Here is a 22217-nt window from a genome sequence, read left to right on the forward strand (position 1 = left end):
GACAGAAGTGAAAAATATATGAAGCAAAAACTAAAAGAACTAAAAAGACAAATCCTCAATCATAGTTGGAGATTTCAACATCCCTCCCTGAACATCTGATTGACCAACTACACAGAAATCAGAAGGATACAGACCTCAAGAACACTACCAACCAACAGAATCTAATCAACATTTATAGAACACTCCACCAATCAACACCAGAATACATACTTCTCTCCAAATACTCATGGAAATATACAGACCACACATCAAGATAGATCCTGACCCACAAACATATGGCCAACTAATCTTTGACAAAGAGGAAAGAATATCCAATGGAAAAAAGACACTCTCTTCAGCAAGTGGTGCTGGGAAAACTGGACAACGACACACAGAAAAATGAACCTGGACCACTTTCTTACATCATACACAAAAATAAACTCAAAATGGATGAAAGACCTAAACGTAAGACAGAAAGCCATCACAATCCTCCAGGAGAAAGCAAGCAAAAATCTCTTTGACCTGGCCACAGCAACTTCTTACTCAACATGACTCTGAAGGCAAGGGAAACAAAAGCAAAATTGAACGATTGGGACCTCATCAAAATAAAAAGCTTCTGCACAGAGAAGGAAACAATCAGGAAAACTAAAAGACAACCAACAGAATGGGAGAAGATATTTGCAAATGACATATCAGATAAAGGGTTAGTATCCAAAATCTATAAAGAACTTATCAAACTCGACACCCAAAAAACAAATCATCCAGTGAAGAAATGGGCAAAAGACAAGAATAGACACTTCTCCAAAGAAGACATCCAGATGGCTAATAGACAAAAAGATGCTCAACATCACTCATCATTAGGGAAATACAAATCAAAACCATGTTGGGATACCACCTCACACCTGTCAGAATGGCTAACATTAACAACTCAGGCAACAACGGATGTTGGCGAGGATGTGGAGAAAGAGGATCTCTTTTGCACTGCTGGTGGTAATGCAAACTGGTGCATCCACTCAGGAAAACAGTATGGAGGTTCCTCAAAAAATTAAAAATAGAACTACCCTATGACCCAGCAATTGCACTACTATTTACCCAGAAGACACAGATATGCTGTTTCAAAGGGGCACATGTACCCCAATGTTTACAACAGCACTATCAACAATAGCCAAAGTATGGAAAGAGCCCAAATGTCCATCGATGGATGAAGAAAATGTGATATATATATATATATATATATATACATACACACACACACACACACACACACACAATGGATTATTACTCAACAATTAAAATGAATGAAATCTTGCCATTTGCAACTACATGGATGGAACTAGAGGGTATCATGCCAAACGAAATTAGAGAAAGACAAATATCATAGGACTTCACTCATATGAGGACTTTAAGATACAAAACAGATGACCATAAGGGAAGGGAAACAAAAATAATAAAAAACAGGGAGGGAGACAAAAACATAAGAGACTCTTAAATATGGAGAACAAACAGAGGGTTACTGGAGGGGCTGTGGGAGGAGGGATGGGCTAAATGGGTAAGGGGCATTAAAAAATCTACTCCTGAAATCATTGTCGCACTATATGCTAACTTGGATGTAAACTAAAAAAATAAAGAAAAAGAAAAAAAAAGATGCTGAACCACAAAGCAAACCTCAACAAATTTAAAATAACCGAAATCACAAAGTATCTTCTAACAACAGAACCAAACTCCATAAGGGAAAAATAAAAGGAAAAATCTTCAACTACTTGGAAACTAAGTAACACACTTCTTGTTTGACCCAGGGTTTATTTAGAAGTCTCAAGGGAAATTTAAAATATGGTTATGCGTCTGACTTCAGCTCAGGTCATGATCTTTTGGTTCAAGGGTTCGAACCCCTCATTAGGCTCTCTGCTGTCAGCAAAGAGCCTGCTTCAGATCCTCTGTCTCCCTCTCTCTCTCTGCCCCTACCCCCCCCAAAATAAACAAAATAATAAATAAAAATACACTGAACTGAATGACATCTAAAATACAGTACAGTTGCCCCTCAAAAAATGTTATGGTTATGGGCACCAACAGGTTACGGGCAGTAGAAAATCCACATGTAACTTTTGACTCTCCAGAAACTTTACTAACAGACTACAGTTGACCAAAAACCTTACAGATATCATAAATCAACGAACATGTCTTATCTGTTTTATAGATGTTGTAGTCTTACAATAAAATAACCTAGAGAAAAGAAAATGTTAAGAAAATCCTAAGGAAAAAACATTTACAATACTGAACTGCATTTTTTGATAGTATAAGTTTACAGTACCTGTTTTTAAAGATGAACTGTCAATCCCTACATCAATATTGTCTTACCCGATACAAAACTGTATGTGTTATGCACATTACTAATGCTAGACATCAAAGAGTGAGATAATATGAAACAAAGTGGGTACAAAATTATTACAGTAGTACAATATGTACTACAGTTAACTTTATGCAGTAATGATTTAATACTGCATCTTTATATCTTTATATTTGTTTATTTAGTTTTTACTAGGAATGGTGACACATATGGTCTGGAAGTACTTGTGTGCATAAGTTTTGATAAATTTTAACTTTTTATAAAAGATTTGTGTTTATTTTATGTTAGTAAGTGATAAACTAGCATCTACATATTATCTTATGCATTTGTTACATACCTCTAATTTTTTGTTGTTGTTGTTATTTCTAGGCTACACAGTTTGTCTGCTAGTTTTTTCACAGTGTCACAAAACTCCAAAAATTTTTCCAATATATTTACTGAAAAAAAAAAAAAAAAAACCATGTAAGTTGACCCACAGTTTAAACTCATGTTGTTAGGAGTGCCTGGGTGGCTCAGTCGGTCAGGCATCCAACTTTGGCTCAGGTTATGATCTCACGGTTCGTGAGTTCAAGCCCCGTGTCAGGCTCTATGCTGACCACTCAGAGCCTGGAGCCTGCTTCCAATTCTGTGTCTCCCTCTCTCTCCATGCCTCTACCCCACTCACACCCTGTCTCTGTCTCTCAAAAAATAAACATTAAAAAATAATAATAAATTAAATAAACTCTTGCCATTAAAGGGTCAACTATATATCAAAAAGTGTGGAACACAACTAAAGCAGTTCTGTAGTATAGTTTATAACATTAAATACATTAGAAGAAGAAAAATCTCAAATCAATAATCTAAGTTCCAATTCAAGAGAAGAGCGAAATAAATCCAAAACGGGAAAAAATAAGAAAAAAAAAGCAAGAAGACATTAATTACCAATATCAGGAATGAAACAGGAATAGCACTACCAACTACAGACAGCAAAAGGATAAGGAAATACTATGAACACTTCTAACCACTTTGATTTGACAACTCAGACTAAGTGGGCCACTCCCTCAAAAAGCACAAACTACCACAATTCACTTAATATAAAACAGATAATATGAATAGCTCTTTAAACATTATTAAGATAAATGAACTTGCAATTTACAAAATTTGAAAAAAAAAATCTAAGCCCAGATGGTTTACACTGGAGAAGTCTACCAAATGTTTATAAGGGAATTAATATAAATTCTAAACAACTACTCTAGAAAATAGAGAGGAGGGAACACTCCCCAACTGATTTTATGAAGCTAGCACTACACATTGGTACCAAAATCAGACAAAGACATGAATGTAAATATAAAAACTGTTAACCAAACAGTAAATAGTAGTTGGCAATATATAAAAAGATAATACAAAATGATCAAGTGGTGTTTATTCCATGCAAAGTTGGTTCAGTATGTGAAAATTAATCAATGTAATCCACCATATTACCAGTGTGAAGGGGAAAAATTACAATTATATCAATTGTTGCAAAAACACAACTAGCAAAATTCCTCACCCATTCATCATAAAAACTTAGAAAAATATCTACAGAGGGGAACTCTCTCAACTTGATAAAGAGCTTGTACAAAAAAAAGTACAGCTAACATCATACTTAATGGTGAAAGACTAAATATTTTTCCCTAAGAAACAAGGCAAGTATGTCCACTCTCACCAATCTTATTCAATACAGTCCTGGGAGTTCTAATCAGTGCAGTGAGAAAATAAAATAAAAGGTATACAAATCAATAAATAAGAAATGAGATTTGCCCCTCTTTGCAGACAACATATTCATCTATGTAAGAAATCCCAAGGAATCTAAAAACTCCTAGAATAGATGAGTTCAGCAAGGTTGTAGAATACATCATTAAAAAAAAAAAAAAAAAATCAACTGGGGGCACCTGGGTGGCTCAGTCAGTTAAGCATCCGACTTTGGCTCAGGTTACGATCTTATGGTTCATGGGTTCGAGCCCTGCATCAGGCTCTGTGCTGACAGCTTGGAGCCTGGAGCCTGCTTCGAATTCTGTGTCTCCCTCTCTCTCTGTTCCTCCCCCACTCATGCTCTGTCTCTCTCGCTCTCCTTCAAAAATAAATAAAAACATTAAAAAAATTTAAACAAAAAAAATCAACTGTATTTCTAAATACTAGTAACAAGTCTGTGAACACAAAATACACCATTTATAATCACTCTAAATAATGGTATGCCTTAAGAGACTGTTAAAAACTGAGAACAAACTGAGGGTTGATTGGGGGGGTGGGAGGGAGGGGAGGGTGGGTGATGGGTATTGAGGAGGGCACCTTTTGGGATGAGCACTGGGTGTTGTATGGAAACCAATTTGACAATAAAATTCATATATTAAAAAATAAATAAATAATGGTACGCTTAACTATTAATCTAACAAAACATACACAATACTTCCATACTGAAAACCACAAAATGCTAACGAGACAAAACAAAGACCTATAAAACAAGGAGAGAGATACCATGTTCATGGATTGGAAGACACAATATAATAAAGATATCAATTCTCCTCAAATTAACACATGGGTTTCATGTCCCTCTCTTCGAAATCCTTTGTAGATACAAAGAAGATTATTCTAAAATTTACATAAAAAGATAAAGGAACTGGAATAGCTAAAATAAATTTGGAAAATAATAAAGTAGGAGAAATCAGTCTACCAGACTTCAAGACTTACTATATATTCACAATAATCAAGACCGTGGCACTTGCAGAAGAACATATAGGTCAAAGGAACAGAAAAGAGAACCGAAAAATGGTACATGAATATGCCCAATTGTTTTTTAGCAAAGATACAAAATCAATTCAAGGGACAAAGATCGCCTTTCCCACAGATGGCAATAGAACAACTGGATATATATGGGAACAGCGGCGGGGGGGGGGGGGGGGGGGGGGGGTGGAGAGAAACTTATACAAAAATTAACTCAAAATGGATCACAGTCTTAAATGTAAAATAGAAAACTCAAACTTCCACAAGTTTTCTAAAATCTTAGGAGTCAGTTTTCAAGATCTATGTATAGCTACACTAGACTTGACATCAAATGCAGAATCCATAGAAGAAAAAAATGAAAAAGCGGCCTTCATCAAAATCAAAAACTTTTGCTCTATGAAAGACTATGTTAAGAAAACAAAAAGACAAGCTACAGAGTGGGAAAAAACTTCTTTCAAACTACCCATCTAACAAAGAACTAGTATCTAGAATATAGAAAACAATACTTGAAACTCCCAACAGTTAAAAAAAATCCAAATAGAAAATGGGCAAAAAACATGAATAGTTTCACCAAAGAGGATGCACAAATGACAAGCACATGAAAAGATATTCAATGCCATCCAGCCACCAAGAAAATACTAATTACACCAATTAGGGTACACTAATTACACTGGGACCTCATCATGCACCTATCAGAATGGTTAAAATTGAAGTCAAAAACCAAATGTTGCCAAGAATGTGGAGGGAGGGGCACATGGGTGGCTCAGTCAGTTGAGTGTCCAACTTTGGCTCAGGTCATGATCTCATGGCTCATGAGTTCCAGCCCAGCGCTGGGCTCTGTGCTGACAGCTCAGAGCCTGGAGTAGGCTTTGGATTCTGCCTCCATCTCTCTCTCTCTCTCCACCTCTCTCTCTACCCCTCTCTCTCTCTCTCTCTCTCTCTCTCTGCCCTCCCCTGCTCACACACTGTCTGTCTGTCTCCCTCTCCCTAATTTAAATAAGCACTTAAAAAAATGGGGGGGGAGGGTAAGGACCATTCAATGTATTAGTCTGCTAGGGCTATCTGCTATAACAAAATACCATAGACTGGGTTGGTTAAACAACAGAAATTTATTTCTCACAATTCCAGAGACTGGAAGTCCAAGATCAAGGGGTGAGCAGGTTTGGTTTCTTCTGAGGCTTCTTTTTTTAGCTCACTGATGGCCACCTTCTCACTGTATCCCGATGTGGTCTTTCCTCTGCGAATGAATATCCCTCAAGGATGTGTGCCCACATTTCTTTTTATAAATACAACACTCAGATTGGATTAGGGCCCACTCTAAAGGCCTCATTTTAACATAAATTGCCTCTTTAAAGGCCTTATCTCCAAACACAATCACATTGTGAGGTACAGGAGGTGAGGAATTCAACATATCAATTTTAGAGGGAACAAAATGCAGTCCATAATATTCATACATTGCTAGCAAAAATTAAATGGTACAGCCACCATGGAAAACAGTTTGGCAAATTTTTTTTTTAATGTTTATTTTTGAAGTTGGGGGGGAAGGGAGGGGCAGGGGGACAGAGAATCCAAAGTAGGTTCTGTGCTGGCAGCAGATAGAGCCCTGTGAGGGGTTTGAACTTATGAATGGTGATATCATGACCTTAGCTGAAGTCAGATGCTTAACTGAATGAACCATCCAGGTGCCTCTGCAATTTCTTTAAAAAAAAAAACAAAAAAACAAAAAAACTAAACATGCAGCCATACAACCCAGCAACTGCACTCCTGATCATTTAGTGCAGAAAAATGAAGACTCATGTTCATATGAAAACCAAACAAAAATGTTTGTGGCAGCTTTAGTCGTAGCAACCAATAACTCAAAAAACAATCCAGATGTCCTTCAATGGGTGAATGTTTAAATATACTGTGGCACATCCAGTGTGAAATACTACCCAGCAATTAAAAAGGAATAAACTCTTTAGATTACAAAAAACTTAAATGAATATCCAGAGGACTACAAAGAATGAAAAAAAGCCAATCTCAGAAGGTTACATACTACAGATTCAATTTACATAGCATTCTTGAAATGACAAAATTATAGAAAGGGAAAATAGATTAATGATTGCCAGAAGTAAAAAGGGGGTACGTGGGAAGGAAGTAGGTGTGGCTGCAAAAACAAAACAAAACAAAACAAAAAACTGTATCTTACTACAGATGGGTGGGAAATTTCACTGAAACCTTTGCACTTTCTGATATCTGAACGATGTGCTCTAAAAGTAAATTAGAAGAATAATAATGATCAAATAGCAATGGATGGGGAGATATTAGTTACCATATGTAGAATGATTAAAGAGGGTCAGGCTCTGTGCTAAGCCTAAGCCAGATTTATCCTAGCTCCAACACCTATGCTTCCCTTCACCAGGCTATCCTCAATTCTTCAATGTCACAGAAAGTTAACAACCACAGTGTCCAGCATGATCCTGCACAGAAGATGCAAATTATAAAATGACCTCTCCTATCAACATTCTTACTTCCTTAGTACCTGATCTCAGCCAAGTATCAAGGGGGAAAGCAATAATTACCTGCTTAAATGACTCACACTAAGATATAAGTAAGTGATAGGCTTAAATATTCTCACTATGTACAAAAGCAGGTTAACTCAAATGGCATTTAAACAGAAACTGTATGTTTAAGACAGAATTAAAACTGTAGTCCAAGTGTTGTCATCTGTTTAATTCAGGTACCCAAAAGCATCCACTCCCCATTTCTGATCTTGGGAGTTCTAGGTATTTTCAAAGTAAATTGAATACAAACCCCAAATTACAAAGCAGCAGTAGCAGTTTCCATCTCACCACAACTCAAGCTGTCTGGTTAGCTGCCCATCCTATAGAGAGGAAATATTTGGAATAGAGCTCTTATTTGTGAGGAAAGACAATCCAGAACCTGGTGAAAATCCATAAAACTCCACCTTTGTCTTCTAAGCTGCCTCTAAGCTTCCCTTTCCTGTGCCTTCTGAGTTCCTTCCCACCCCAGGGCATCCTTCAGACCTGCTGGCCCCAGGAGGCCAGGAATAGTCTTTCAGCCTACCCTATCAAAACAGAAAATGACTTAAAAAGGAAAGAAAATCTTTTAACAGACTTGTTTTAGAGTTTAAAGCATCTAGAAGAATGTTTGGTTTGAAGAAGTAGGAACGGTTTTTATTTTGCTGAGTCCTCCAGGAAAACCGCTTTCCTCCAGCTCCATGCTCGGGGGAACCGGGTCAAGAGTTCATAGGTAACATGAGCTCTACTTTGCCCTCTCCACTCTTTCCGCCTTACTTATTCAGAAGCCAAGAATCTAGGGGCGCCTGGGTGGCTCAGTCGGTTAAGCGTCCGACTTCAGCTCAGGTCACGATCTCACGGTCCGTGAGTTCGAGCCCCGCGTCGGGCTCTGGGCTGATGGCTCAGAGCCTGGAGCCTGCTTCCAATTCTGTGTCTCCCTCTCTCTCTCTGCCCCTCCCCCGTTCATGCTCTGTCTCTCTCTCAAAAATAAATAAACGTTAAAAAAAAAAATTTTTTTTTTAAAAAGAAGCCAAGAATCTCAAATTCTGAGCATCCAGATTCCATTTTTCATGGTGCCTACTTCCGCTTCCTGGTTTGACATCCCTTTCTTCTTTCAGAATTGTGGTCATTTTGTACCTCCTCCTCCCCTCCACCATCCCACAATCTGTTCATGCTTCAGAGTTCTTGGAACCTCCAATGTGTTAGGGGTAAAGCCGGGTGTGTACAGTCCATGAGGCGGTTAAGCTCATGAACTCCCAGACATGAAACTCAACTAAGGAAAAGAGCAAAAGGTCATCACACCCACTATCACCCCTATCCAGTAGATGGAAAGTAAGATTCAGCACTTTTGATTTTTACATGTACTTGGGGGTGGAGGTGGGGGTGTTGGAGGGAGGCAGTTAACAGTAACAACCACCAAACAGTACATAATACATGATCGGAACAAAACTACCAACCGGCAATGATTATATATACGGGAGAAGGCAATGGTATGGAAATACTTCTAAAACTACATGTCAAAATTAATTACAATTATATACACAACTAATTACAATATATTTTAATTTTGGCCTAATTATTATACAAAATAAAAACATGAATATCATAAAAGATGTGTCACGCTGATTACCTTTCAGTTTTACTCTAATGTAACTATAACCTTTCCTTCCAACCTCTACCCCTGCCTTCAGTTTCCTTCATTGCTGGCTTCAAATGTAGGATGGTGGCAATACCTCTTAAAACGTTTTTTTTTAAATTTTTTTTAATGTTTATTTATTTTTGAGAGACAGAAAGAGACAGCATGAGTGGGAGAGAGGCAAGGAGGAGAGGGAGACCCAAAATATGAAGCAGGCTCCAGGCTCTGATCTGTCAGCACAGAGCCCGACGCGGAACTCAAACTCACAAGCTGTGAGATCATGACCTGAGCCAAAGTCGGATGCTCAACTGAGCCACCCAAGCACCCTACCTCTTAAAACTTTTTTTTTAAACTTTTTTTTTTAATGTTTATTTATTTTTGAGAGAGACAGAATATGAGTGGGGGAGGGGCAGACAGAGGGAGACACAGAATCCGAAGCAGGCTCCAGGCTCTGAGCCGTCAGCACAGAGCCTGATGCTGGGCTCGAACTCACGAACCGTGAGATCATGACCTGAGCTGAAGTCGGATGCTCAACCAACTGAGCCACCCAGGCACCCCTAAAACTTTTTTAAAAACAGGGCACCTGGGTGGCTCAGTTGGTTAAGTGTCCAACTCTTGATTTCAACTCAGGTGATGATCTCACAGTTTGTGAGTCTAAGTCCCACATCAGGTTCTGCACTGACAGCATGAGGCCTGCTTGGGATTCACTCTCCCCCTCTCCCTCTCTCTCATACATACATACATACATACATACAAAAACCTTTTTAAAAAGCAATTACCAAGACACCATACTACCACACCAGAAGAGAGGTCAGCAACTTAGTGATCTACTTCTCAGACTGCCCATCTTGCAACCATAATATTAGTTCTAGTCTTTACGAGGTTCAAACTATTCCTTACCTAGTTATTATAATTATTTCCCCCAACATTTTTTATCACTTTCCAGATAATAAAGTCCAACTTACTTCACAAAAGCAGCATCAAAATCTAAAATTTTTAATTTTTTAAAAATTTTTATTTATTGTTTTTTAGAGAGCGCGAACAAGCACACAAGGGAAAAGAGCAAAGGGAAAGAGAAAATGCCAAAACGGCTCTACACTTAGCACAGAGCCTGAGGGGCTCAATCCCAGGACCCTGGGATCATGAAGCTGAGACCCTGACCTGAGCCGAAATCAAGAGTCAGATACTTAACCGACTGAGCCACCCAGGCGCCCATTCATCCATTTCATTTTAAAAGTTAATTATTTTTTGAATGCTAATTCTATTTTTCAAAATTAAAAAGATAGAAAAGGACACATTAAAAAGTCTTTCCTTTATTCCTGTTCCTCAACTATTGAGTTCTCACCTCCACAAAGTCATCCAGTGTCATCAGATTCTTATGTATCTTTCCAGAAACCTTTATGCATACATGTGCTTTCCCATCCATTTTATACAAACAATATCTTTAGGGGCGCCACGAGATTCCATACTACATACATATTCTACACCTTTCATTTTTCACTTCTTAGAGGTTTTTTTTCATATCAATACACAGAGTCATCTTCTTTTTTAAAAATAAACCTTTTGCTTTGGAATAATTTTAGGTTTACAGAAAAGTGGGGGAAAATGTGCAAAAAGTTCCTATATGTACCTTACCCAGTTTCCTCAGATGTTATCATCTTACTGTGGTACATTTGTCAAAACTGAGAAACTGACAGCAATACATTATTGTTAACTAAATTGTAGACTTTATTTGGATATCATCAATTTTTCCATTAATGTCCTTTTTCTGCTCCAGGATCTCATCCCGAATACCACATTGCATTTAATTATCTTGTCTCCTTAGTTTTCTCTGACAGTTTCTCAGTCTTTTCTTGACAGTTTTGAGGAATACTGGTCAGATACGCTATAGAGTAACTCTCAACTTGGGTTTTATCTAATGTTTCTCTCATGATTAAAATGAGGATATGGATTTCTGAAAACAATACACAAAGTTGAGCTGCTCTTCTCAACATGTAATGTGAGGGAGTCCTTGATGTATTTACATGACATCATTGGTGATATTAACCTAGATCCCTTGGTTAAGGTAATGTTTGCCAGTTTTCTTCAATGTAAAGTTACTATTTTTCCCTTTCCGTATTTTGCTTTTTGAAGTCAGTCACTGAGTTCAGTCTACCCTAGAACTCAAAGGGGGAATTAAAGGAACTTTCTTTTTAAAAATGTAGTAGTCTTGGGGGCCTGGCTGGCTCTGTGAAGAGCATGCGACTCTTGATCTCAGGGTGAGTTTGAACCCTCATGTTGGGTGTAGAGATTACAAAAAAAAAATCTTTATAAAAATAAAATTAAAAATGTAACACTCCTTAAGAAGGATGTACTATATATTGATCTATAGTTAGATGGCATGTCAGTTAAGAAAACAGGCTCCGGTGCTACACTACCTGGGTTCAAACTCTTGCCTCTACGTTGTCTATGTGGTCTTTGGCTACTTATACTTGGCCTCTCAGTTTATTTATCTATAAAATGGGAGTGTTAATAGCACCTACCTTATAGGATTATTGAGAGGATTTAATGAGAAAGTGTGTAAAGTGCTTAGAACAGTGTCTGACCCTATACCAAGTGTAGATAAATGTTGGCTGTTATTCACTTTTTTTGTGCCTACAAATACTGCAATGAATAACTTTGTATATGTTATCTTCCACACAGTGGTGAGGCAGGTGGGTATACTATAAGAGATTTCTAGACATGGTTACTTGCCTTTGTAATTTTGGTAGGTATTGTAGCATTTTGCATATCCATCAAAGACCTAGAAGTACATCTGTGTTTCTATATCCATGTTACCAAATTATTTGGTATTTGTCAATCAATTGGTGCCTACTTTTATTATGAATTAATTTGAGCATCTTTTTACTGAGCCATTTAAGAGTTAAGATTTTAGGGGCACCTGGGTGGTTCAGTCCGTTAAGCATCTGACTCGTGATTTCGGCTCAGGTCATGATCTCAGTTTGCGAGACTGAGCCCTGCATCAGGCTCTGTGCTGACAGCGTGGAGCCTACTTGGGATTCCCTCTTGCCCTGTCTCTGGTTCATTCGTTCTTTCTCTCTCTCTCTCTCCCCCCCGCCCCGCTCTCAGAACAAATAAACTTTAAAAAATAAATAAATGAAATGAAAAGGATGACAAAAACATGAACTAAGGCAAAGCCACTGGAAATAATACAAGGAATTAATTAGAATTTTAGGAGATAAAAAAATCTAATTAAGGGTGCCTGGGCGGCTCAGTCAGTTAGCATCTGACTCTTGGTTTCTGCTCAGGTAATGATCTCACAGTTTGTGAGATCAAGCCCCAGGTTGGGCTCTGTGCTATCATAGCACAGAGCCTACCTGGGATTCCCTCTCTCCTCTTTTTTTTTTTTTTTTTTTTTTTTTTTAAATGTTGATTTATTTTTGACAGAGAGAGAGAGAGAGCACAAGCAGGGGAGGGCAGAGAAAGGAGACAGAATGTGAAGCAGGCTCCAGGCTGGAGCTGTCAGCACAGACCCCGATGCGGGGCTCGAACCCATGAATTGTGAGATCATGACCTGAGCTGAAGTCAGACGCTTAACCAACTAAGCCACCCAGGTGCCCCTCCAGCTACTTCTTAATGCAGTGTTCCATGCAGCCACCATCAATCAAAGCTGGCCCATGAAATAAAACCCATTTGCCACATCTGGTCTCCACTACATTAATCTGTTTGCCTCGATATGTTCCTCCATGGATTTCATATACATACATGTATGTACACACATACACACATACCAGTATTTTGTTCTGAAAAGGATTGAGACTTACAAGAATACACAAACTGTAAAAAGTTAATAAATTTAAAAAACAAATGCAAAAGAATAAAGAAAACACCAAAAATGGTGCCAAGAAAAAGGCTAAAAATATGTACAGCATAAAATCACTATGTCTGCTCTGGAGTGGGCCACAAATGACTTTGGCTTTCTAGTGGGCATCACAAAAAGGAAAGCCCAGTCCACAGTCCAGGAGATAAACAGGAAAGTACTCAAAATGGGAACTATTATGTGTATTTAGACCAAACAGTAATTTTTATGGAGCAAAGAGAACACTATAGAATGAACAAGATGAACTAGATATACAAGATACACAACTACCACTTCTCAAAGAGTTGGGAGGTTTCTGATAGTACCATCAAGAGATACCTACGGTATCTTACCAAAGACCAATGCAGCAAAACTGATTTTACAAAAAGCACGCACAAGCTTTAAGAATTTGCTATGTGCTTTTAGTTTTTTTCCTTCAGTGCCTCCCTAAGTATAAACTTTTTGAAGACAAGAACCACGTTTTCTAACGATTACATATACCTCATGATGCTTTGTACTGTATTCTGCCAAAAAGCATTCAATAACAGTGAGAATTTACATAGCACAATTCAAGCCCACTCTGATAAAAATTCTCTAAGTTAAACACAGGAATTCCCACTCCTACCAAATAGAATAAAAATGATAACTGAAGTTTCAAAAGACAGAATTTCTGGACCTTCTATATACTATTATTCAATTACAATTTAATTTGTGATGTCCCAAGAGCAGTTTTTTGTTGTTGAGTTTTTTGTTGTTGTTGTTTTGTTTTGTTTGCACATCCCTAGCACAAAACTTACAAAAAAGCCAGTCAATACCATGGACTCTGATCAAATAAAATGAAACTCATAGCAAAAGCTTTGGCAACCCCTATCAAAGGAAATACAGTATCACAACCTTTCAAGAACATAATCAATAGCTCTTTATAAACCAGCTGACAAAGGCAGGTTCATTTTTCAAATGACTCTGCAAGTCTGCAAGTAGACAACGAATTATAATGCAGATTTTCCCTACTTCTTTCCAAGAACCTGTAGTTTCTGTAAACGCCAAGCTGTCAAAGAACTGCTGCTTCTGAGCTCTTCCATATACATACACATACACACACACACACACACACACACACACACACACGTGCGCGCGTCACTATCAAACAGTCTTAGATTTCTCTGTATGACCATTACCTATTCCCTCTCCTCTACCTGGTCAAATTGGAAATGCAATGAAGCCTGATGAATTATTTAGGTAAAACGATTATCAACAACTCAAGTACTATATTAAAAAATTTAAATTACTACTCTTAAGTATGGGCATTAGGATACATTAACCATCCTCTATTTGTATTTTATTAATGGAAATCATTAATAAATAAGTAGTCTCAGCCAACTGTGGTTGAGTTTTTTAATACATTTAGTATTTCAGTTTGCAGTATGCTTATTCGGAATTCCCTGTGCACAGGGGCACACCCTACCGTCACCAAGAGAGGACAGCTCTAACAAGTGAAAGAACATGGACAAGCATGGGCGGGGGGTTCCTCCAAATAAATGTCAGAAAACCCTGAACCTCTGTTTCATTAAAATGGGAAATAATCATCTCTATTCAATAGAATTATTGGGAGAATTAAATGAGGTTAAGATTTGTAAACTACCTACGAAATGCATATAAAATAGATGCTCAATACGTGTTCAATTTCTTGCTGTTTTTTTTAATAGGTAAGGAAACAGAAGCTGAGCAGGTGATCTGTCCAAGGCCAATGGCTAGCAATTGTAAAACACAGGCTAAAAGTCTAAGGGCCTAATGTTCTTTACACTACATCAAGCAGAATTAAAACAGCAGAACCCTCGCACCGCATGTTTGTCACTGATGGTCATGCAAAGAAAAAGAATTAACAATCAGAACACCTGGGGCACATAAATGACTCAGTCAGTTAAGCATCCCACTTCAGCTCACATCACAATCTAATGGTTGGTTTCCTTGAGTTCCAGTCCCGCAAGGGGCTCTGCACTGATAGGGCAGAGCCTGCTCGGGAGTCTCTCTCTCTGCCCCTCCCCCACTCTCGAAAAATAAACTTAAAAAAAAATAATAAAAACAATATGAATGCCTATTAGATGCTAAACACTATGCTAATCTCTTTCTGCTCATCTCCCGCCAAAATAGACTTTAAAAAATAAAAATAAACAATCTGAATGCTTTTTAGATGAACACTATACTTCTCTCTTTCCTAACACCTACCCTATAAAGCTAATGTATTTATCCCATTTTACTGAGAGAAATTCTTAACTTGTCCGAAGTCACAAGGCTAATAAGTGATAACGCAGGATTAATCCAGGTGTGTTTTCCCCACTAACCTGCCTCAAAACTGTGCAGGTATTTAAAAATCACTGTCTATTGGGGCACCTGGGTGGCTCAGTCGGTTAAGCGTACGACTTCAGCTCAGGCCACGATCTCTTGGTCTGTGAGTTTGAGCCCCGCGTCAGGCTCTGGGCTGATGGCTCGGAGCCTGGAGCCTGCTTCCGATTCTGTGTCTCCCTATCTCTCTGCCCCTCCCCCGTTCATGCTCTGTCTCTCTCTGTCTCAAAAATAAATAAACTTAAAAAAAAAAAAAAGCTGCTGAGAATTCAACTCAGTTTTTAAAAATCACTGTCTACCAAAATCAAATTCTAAATAACCTGGAAATTTTTATAGAGCCTTCTAATTTATTAGTGGAAACCATCCATAGCTCCACCATTCCCTCTCCTTAAACTTGTTCTTGATAAAGTAAAACAACTTATGGTAACTACAGTGACAAATTTACATTTGTATAACGTTACAGTTTAATAGTATAGATTTGTCAATTTTTATTAGATACAACTACTGAGATTTTTTCATACGCTAGCTCACATCTCATTTTAATACTTTCAAGACTCCTATGAGGTAGGGATTATTACCATTTTACAGATAAGAAAACAGAAGTTTGAAGAGAGAAAGTCTTCTCTATGGTTATACAACTAGTAAGCATAGGGCCTTACCCTGGACCTCTCTAAGAGAAAAGCACATATACTCCTGCATCCACTGCTTCAGCTAACCATTTGCTTTTCTCAACTTACTCATCAGAGCTAAGGGAAGGGAAGTGTGTATATGGAAGGATTCTTTCCCCAAAAATGTAATAGAAAATACTGGCCAAAACTCAACAGAACAAGAAAAACAGGAAGAAGTTAAAAGGTTGTCTCAGATCTCTTCCCTCCCCCAAGGTTATCAGGGAATTTCTAATAAATGCTTAAGGGCAGACATTTTTAAACTATTCCAGAGCACAGGGGAAAAAAGGAGAGTTTTTCACTTCATTCTTAGAAGGCGGCTTAACTCTGACACCAAAACCAGGCAACGATAGCAAACCAAAAAGAAAACATAAATATTATATTTATCCTTTGTGACTATAAATGCAAAAATCTTAATGTATGTAACTATAAAAACTAAGGAAACGTGTAGTACAATCCCATCTGTAAAGGGAAAACCAATGTGAATGTATGTATGTATGGTTGGATATATGTAGGTTGGATATACACACGTACACATCAATCAAAGATACAGGTGGAAATATAAACCCTAAACTGTTAACAATGGTTACCTGGGACAGGAATGATCTTGGGGGTGAAGGAAAGGACGGGGACAAGAAGTAAAGGGAGGTTTTCAGCTTTTACTGAATATACCTACATACTACCTGAATTTTTATAATGAACATGCATCAAGTCTTCCATTAAAATATATAAATGAAAAGCACAGCCTAAACACTCATTTGCTGTATCTTCTCTACTTGTTACAATGAAAACGAATTCTTCTATTTACTCATTGGGCGTTCATTTATTTAACATGGAGGGGGGTTGCAGCTCCTATGAATGGGCACTGAGCTTATAAGCACTTGTGCCAGCCACCAGGTATTTACACCCTATTGTTTTTTTTAAGTAAACTCCACCCCCCACCCATGGGGCTTGAACTCAGGACCCTGAGATCAAGAGTCACATGCTCTACCTATGGAGTGAGCCAGGCACCCCTAGGGCCTTTTTTTTTTTTTTTTTTTTAAACCCAGGATGGAACAGTTACTTCCTTCCATAAGATACATGCTGAATTTTAAGTCAAGTTCCAATTTTTACCATTTATTATTTTTTTAGGTCATGTGTCAGGGGTAAGAAATATTTTTTTTTCTGGAATTTTTACTGCCTTTATTCTAAAAAACAGCACCAGATCATTTTTATTGAGTTTTTTTTTGGGGGGGGGGGGATTAAAAAAATTCATTTGTAGGGGCGCCTGGGTGGCGCAGTCGGTTAAGCGTCCGACTTCAGCCAGGTCACGATCTCGCGGTCTGTGAGTTCGAGCCCCGCGTCAGGCTCTGGGCTGATGGCTCGGAGCCTGGAGCCTGTTTCCGATTCTGTGTCTCCCTCTCTCTCTGCCCCTCCCCCGTTCATGCTCTGTCTCTCTCTGTCCCAAAAGTAAAATAAAAAATGAAAAAAAAAAAATAAAATAAAAAAAAAAAATTCATTTGTATTCATAGTGCTGGACACTATGTTGGACAATGGATATGCAAAAATGAATAAATAACATATGGCTTCTCCCTACACTTAAGGAGCTGTTAATCTTGCATACCTATGTCTGATACAGAGTGCCACATAAAAACTGAAATATGTACCTCAGTAATCCTGCACTTCAAGATGAAACTGGCAAACTGCCCTGCTCAAAAATAAGTTAATTTCAGTTTAACCCAGAAAATTTTTAACATTTATGAAAGATGGAAAATTATTCAATTATTTTAAGATAAAGGGAACATATCAGTGGGAGAACAGAACAAGGAAGCTGTAGGGTAATATAAAACACAACGTCTCAGTGAAGAGTGGGTTCTAGGATTAGCTATGCCACCAAGAAGCTGTTACTAGGTTTACTCTTTCTGGTTGCTTCTGTATAGGAAATATGGAAATCATATCTACCTTATTAGGACAGAAGAAAACAAAGGCTTTATTTTTAAAAGAATAACAAAATCTAGGGGCTCCTGGGTGGCTCAGCTGGTTGAGCATCCAACTTCGGCTCAGGTCATGGTCTCACGGTTTGTGGGTTCGAGCCCTGCATCAGGCTCTGTGTTAACAAACAGCTCAGAGCCTGGAGCCTGCTTCGGATTCTGTGTGTCTCTCTCTCCCCCCTGTTCATGCTCTGCCTCTCTCTGCCTCTCAAAAATAAATAAATGTTAAAAAAAAAAAATTTTTTTAAAAGAATAACAAAATCTGGTGAATATGAGGCACTATGGCCACAACACCTGCTTTTTGTTGTTTGGTTTGATTTTTTATTTATTTTTCCCCACTGTGTCAATGATTAGCCGAGCAAATTTGCAAACACAATTTAACTTCTGTATGCCTCTTGGAGTGGAAAGAATGGAGGAAGATCTGAGTGTACATTCAAACCCTCCTACTAACTCTAAGGTTAAAAAACAAGCAATTTATTTAACCTTTTTGCACCTTAGCTTCCTAGCAGTAAAACATGGATAAACTTATCTTACAGAATCATTTCAAAGACTAAATGAGAAAATACATGTGAAAACAAACTTAGAAACCATTATAGACATTTTGTCTAAATAAACAAAAGGCCAATAAGAACATGAAAAGATACTCAACATCATTAGCCATTAAGGAAATGCAAATGAAAACCACAATGAGATACCACTTCAGACCCACTAGCATGGCTGTCATCAAAAAGGCAACATTAACAAGTCCTGGAGAAAATGGAACCCTCATATTTTGCTAGTGAAAATGTAAAATGGTGCAGCCATTGGACAACAGAAGTTTGGTATCGTAAGACCCAGCTGTACCACATCTCAGTATACACCCGAGAGAACTGAAAACACATGTCCACACAAAAACTTGTAAATGAGTGTTCATAGCAACAATTCTCATAACAGCCAAAAAGTAGAAACAACCCAAATGTCCATCAACTGATGAGAGGATGATCAAAATGTGTCATACCCATAGAGGAAACATTATTCAGCCATAAAAATGAAGTAGGCAAAATGCACAATATGGATGAACCCTAAAAATATTATGCTAAGTAAAAGACACAAATGGCCACATATTTGTATGATTCATTTTCTATCAAACATCCAGAATAGGCAAATCTCGGGACAGAAAGTAGATCAATATTTGCCAAGTGCAGGAGAAGAGGAATGAGAGTGACAGCTAATGAGGAATGAGAGTGACAGTTATGGGGTAAGGGGGTTTCTTTTCAGCATGATGAAAATATTCTTGAATTGGTGATGTCTGCACTACCTTGTGAATATACTAAAGCCACTGAATTGTACACATTATAAGAGTGAATTTTGTTGGTATAAGATTTATATCTCAATTAAAAAAACTATTATAAAAATTTAAGTTTCTGCTCCTCATCATCAGTCAATATTCTACTTTTTCCAAGAGGTTGTTCCTGTAGCTTGTAACAGCTATGAAAAGCTCTCTGAAGTCAGATGTGATACAGATGAATGGTATTTTTAGTAAAGTAAAACTACTAATCATTCCAGAGAAACTTTCCACAGATCACATTAATTTGGTATAATTTTATTTCTTCAAAAGAAAAGTCCTTATTAATAGCAAGTTTGTTTGTAGGGAGTAGAAAGAGCTTCAAGGAGTCTTTCCAGAGTACACTGAAAAAAAACCAAATAGGTCAGAATGTAACACGTTTTTCTGCTTTTTTATAGTAAGTGGACATTTAGTTTTCAGATATGCCCCTGCCTATCAACTAAAACCGAAGTAGATGGAACTTTGCAATGTCTACCACCTTTCATGTTCTGTTCTCCTGCCACTCTGCTAAATCCATCAGGGGTTCCTAATCTCCATCAATTACTCCTTCCCATTACTCTTCTCAGGGATTAAAATGCTTAGCAAACTCTTCAAATGCAATCAATTCATTCCTAACGTTGAAGGAGTTTATAGAGTTAGGCCCAATGTTTAAGGTTAAATTAAGTCTATGTTGCTTGAATAAATACACAGCAAAATGATTTCCTGGGGTTTGGGATAGACAATCTATAGAGTTGTGTAATGCTGTCTAAGTCATTGGGAATTTTTTCATGTATTGGGTCATGGGGCAAAGACAGTCACCAACTTTTGTCCACAAAAAGTATTATGTATAAAAACTTCCTGGTTCTAGAACAAAGAGGCATTTTATTGCTCAAAGCACAAGTAAGATATTTTCCTTCCATTTAGTATTGTTATACTAAAATAGCATACCAACAAAACCAGCTAGGTAACAGCATGACCAAGGTATATGAACAAAGATAAATTGTTTTTTATTAAGTATTCCTCCTGGGGGGGGGGGGGGTTAGAAAAAAGTTCTTCACACATACGAAAATAATCCCAGATTAAGCCAAAGAAAACCATGTGGATTAATATTTTCCAAAACAGGCGGATTTTGAGTGGCAATTTTAATTTGAGAGTTTGTCAACCTATGCCAGGATGTGTTGTGGGTATATTTGGCACGGACAAAATGTGCACCAAGAGGTGACCTGTCAAACAGCTGCTATACAGTTACTCCCTCAAAGACCACTTCCAACTTCTGGGATAATGTCTGTGTAGGAGAGAAAGACGTCAAAGCACCAAGAAAACCACTTGCTGTCAGAGCAGCAGCAAGTCCAAACCGTGCATCCCAGGTCGAAATCCCACCCGCAACTTCACGAGCCGGCCAGACTGCGGCTCCTTTCTACTATCAGTCTACCTAACGTATGAAAAATAAATACATAACCAGAGATCCTTGCCAACCCTCTCTTCCTTCTCTTTGTGACTCCTCCAAAGGCTGAAGGGATGTTAACAGCCTGCAGGCCCAGGGAAAGCCAAGCCCCACGCCGCAACACAGGCATCCAGGAGCCTCGCCACTGCCCGGGGGCCTCGGGCGGGCGTCCCCCACCCACCGGGCAAGGCTGGTCACTGGCCACACAAAGAAGCCGGCTGCCGGAGCCGGCCGCCGGGCTCGCCCCGGGGCCCGGCGCCTCCGCATGTGGTGCCCGCACGCCGGGAGGACAAGACCCGCCGGAAAATGAGGATTAACGCCCAAACCTGTTGCATGATGCGTGTCCCTTTCACCCAGAAATGAACAAGGGTGCTCGGGGAGGGTGGGGAGACGAGAGCGGCCGGGCAGTGCTGAACGAGGCCGCACCCGGCAGGCGGCGCGGAGGCAGAGGCCGCCCGCGGGGCTCCCACCTCGGGCGCTTTGTCTGCGGTGGCGGCGGCGGGGCGCGGGAGCCCCTCCCTCAGCCGAGCGGCTCCACCGCCCCGCGGCCCGCGCCCAGGAAGAAAGCCGGGCCCGCCACCCCCGCCTCCTCCACCCGCCCGCGCTCGCCGCCCGGCCGCGGGGCCTGCGCGCTCCTCCCGCCAGGGCCGCCCGGGCCGCGCGGCGGCCACACTCACCTGGCTGGCGCTGGCGCTCGCGCGGGCGGCCGGCAGCTCCGGGGTTGGTGGGGAGGACGCGGGGACGCGAGCTAGGCGCGGGCGGAGGCGGAGGACGAGGCGGGAGAAAGGCGGGCCGGGGGCGGAGCGGGCCTGGACGGCGGCGGCGGCGACTCCAGCCACTCGCGGCAAATCGTGTCCCGGCCCCTCCGTGCGTCAGGCAGGGGGCGGCGGCGCGGGCGGCCTGGCGACCTCCCCGCACCCGCGGCCCGACCCGCGTCCGCGCGACCCCGCGCGCGCGCGATTAGCGGCGGCGCAGCGACCCCGCCCGGCGCGGAAGGGGGCGGGGCGGGCAGTCCCACCGGGGCTGCAGTGGGGGTGGGGCGAGGAAGGGGCCTCCGACGCACCCCGGCTGACCCCGAGAAGCTGGCCGCGCGCGGGGCTCCGCGCTGCCAAGTCCGCAGCGGTGTGGGTAACGATAGGAGCACTGGGGCTAGAGTCTGGAAGCCGGGTCTTAAGGAAAGACCCGCTACTTGACGGCTTGCAAATCGTTTCTTTTCTCTGTCCTCAGCCTGACATATATAGGTTTGAGTATATGGTCTCCAAATTTTCGAAATTCTAACCTCTACGTTCTGGAGAATGAAGGCAGCTGGGGGAAATGGGTCGTAGTGAGGAAAGGCTGGATTCAGGGCATTTGTTTTTCTTTGGGGATTTTTCTATTGGGCGATCCAAAATTTATTCACAAATGGCCCTCTGATAATCCTACTTCCCCATCTTCACC

The 22217-nt window shown here is 39.9% G+C and overlaps 1 protein-coding gene across 3 annotated transcripts in view; it reads right to left on the minus strand.

Moving 5' to 3' along the window:
• SESTD1 (SEC14 and spectrin domain containing 1) overlaps nucleotides 1–21709 on the minus strand; it is a 152730-nt gene extending 131021 nt beyond the window's left edge. Inside the window, exon 1 of one of the 3 annotated variants that reach the window (XM_042949275.1) lies at nucleotides 21458–21709. The gene's annotated coding sequence lies outside the window, so the exon portion shown is untranslated. Of the gene's footprint in view, nucleotides 1–7855; nucleotides 8207–21106; nucleotides 21262–21457 lie in introns of those variants that run through there. The other 2 variants (XM_042949278.1, XM_042949277.1) reach the window with 2 other exon arrangements.
• Between the last annotated feature and the right edge of the window lie 508 nt (nucleotides 21710–22217).

The sequence above is a fragment of the Panthera leo genome, chromosome C1 (assembly GCF_018350215.1).
Source record: "Panthera leo isolate Ple1 chromosome C1, P.leo_Ple1_pat1.1, whole genome shotgun sequence".
Taxonomy (NCBI): domain Eukaryota; kingdom Metazoa; phylum Chordata; class Mammalia; order Carnivora; family Felidae; genus Panthera; species Panthera leo.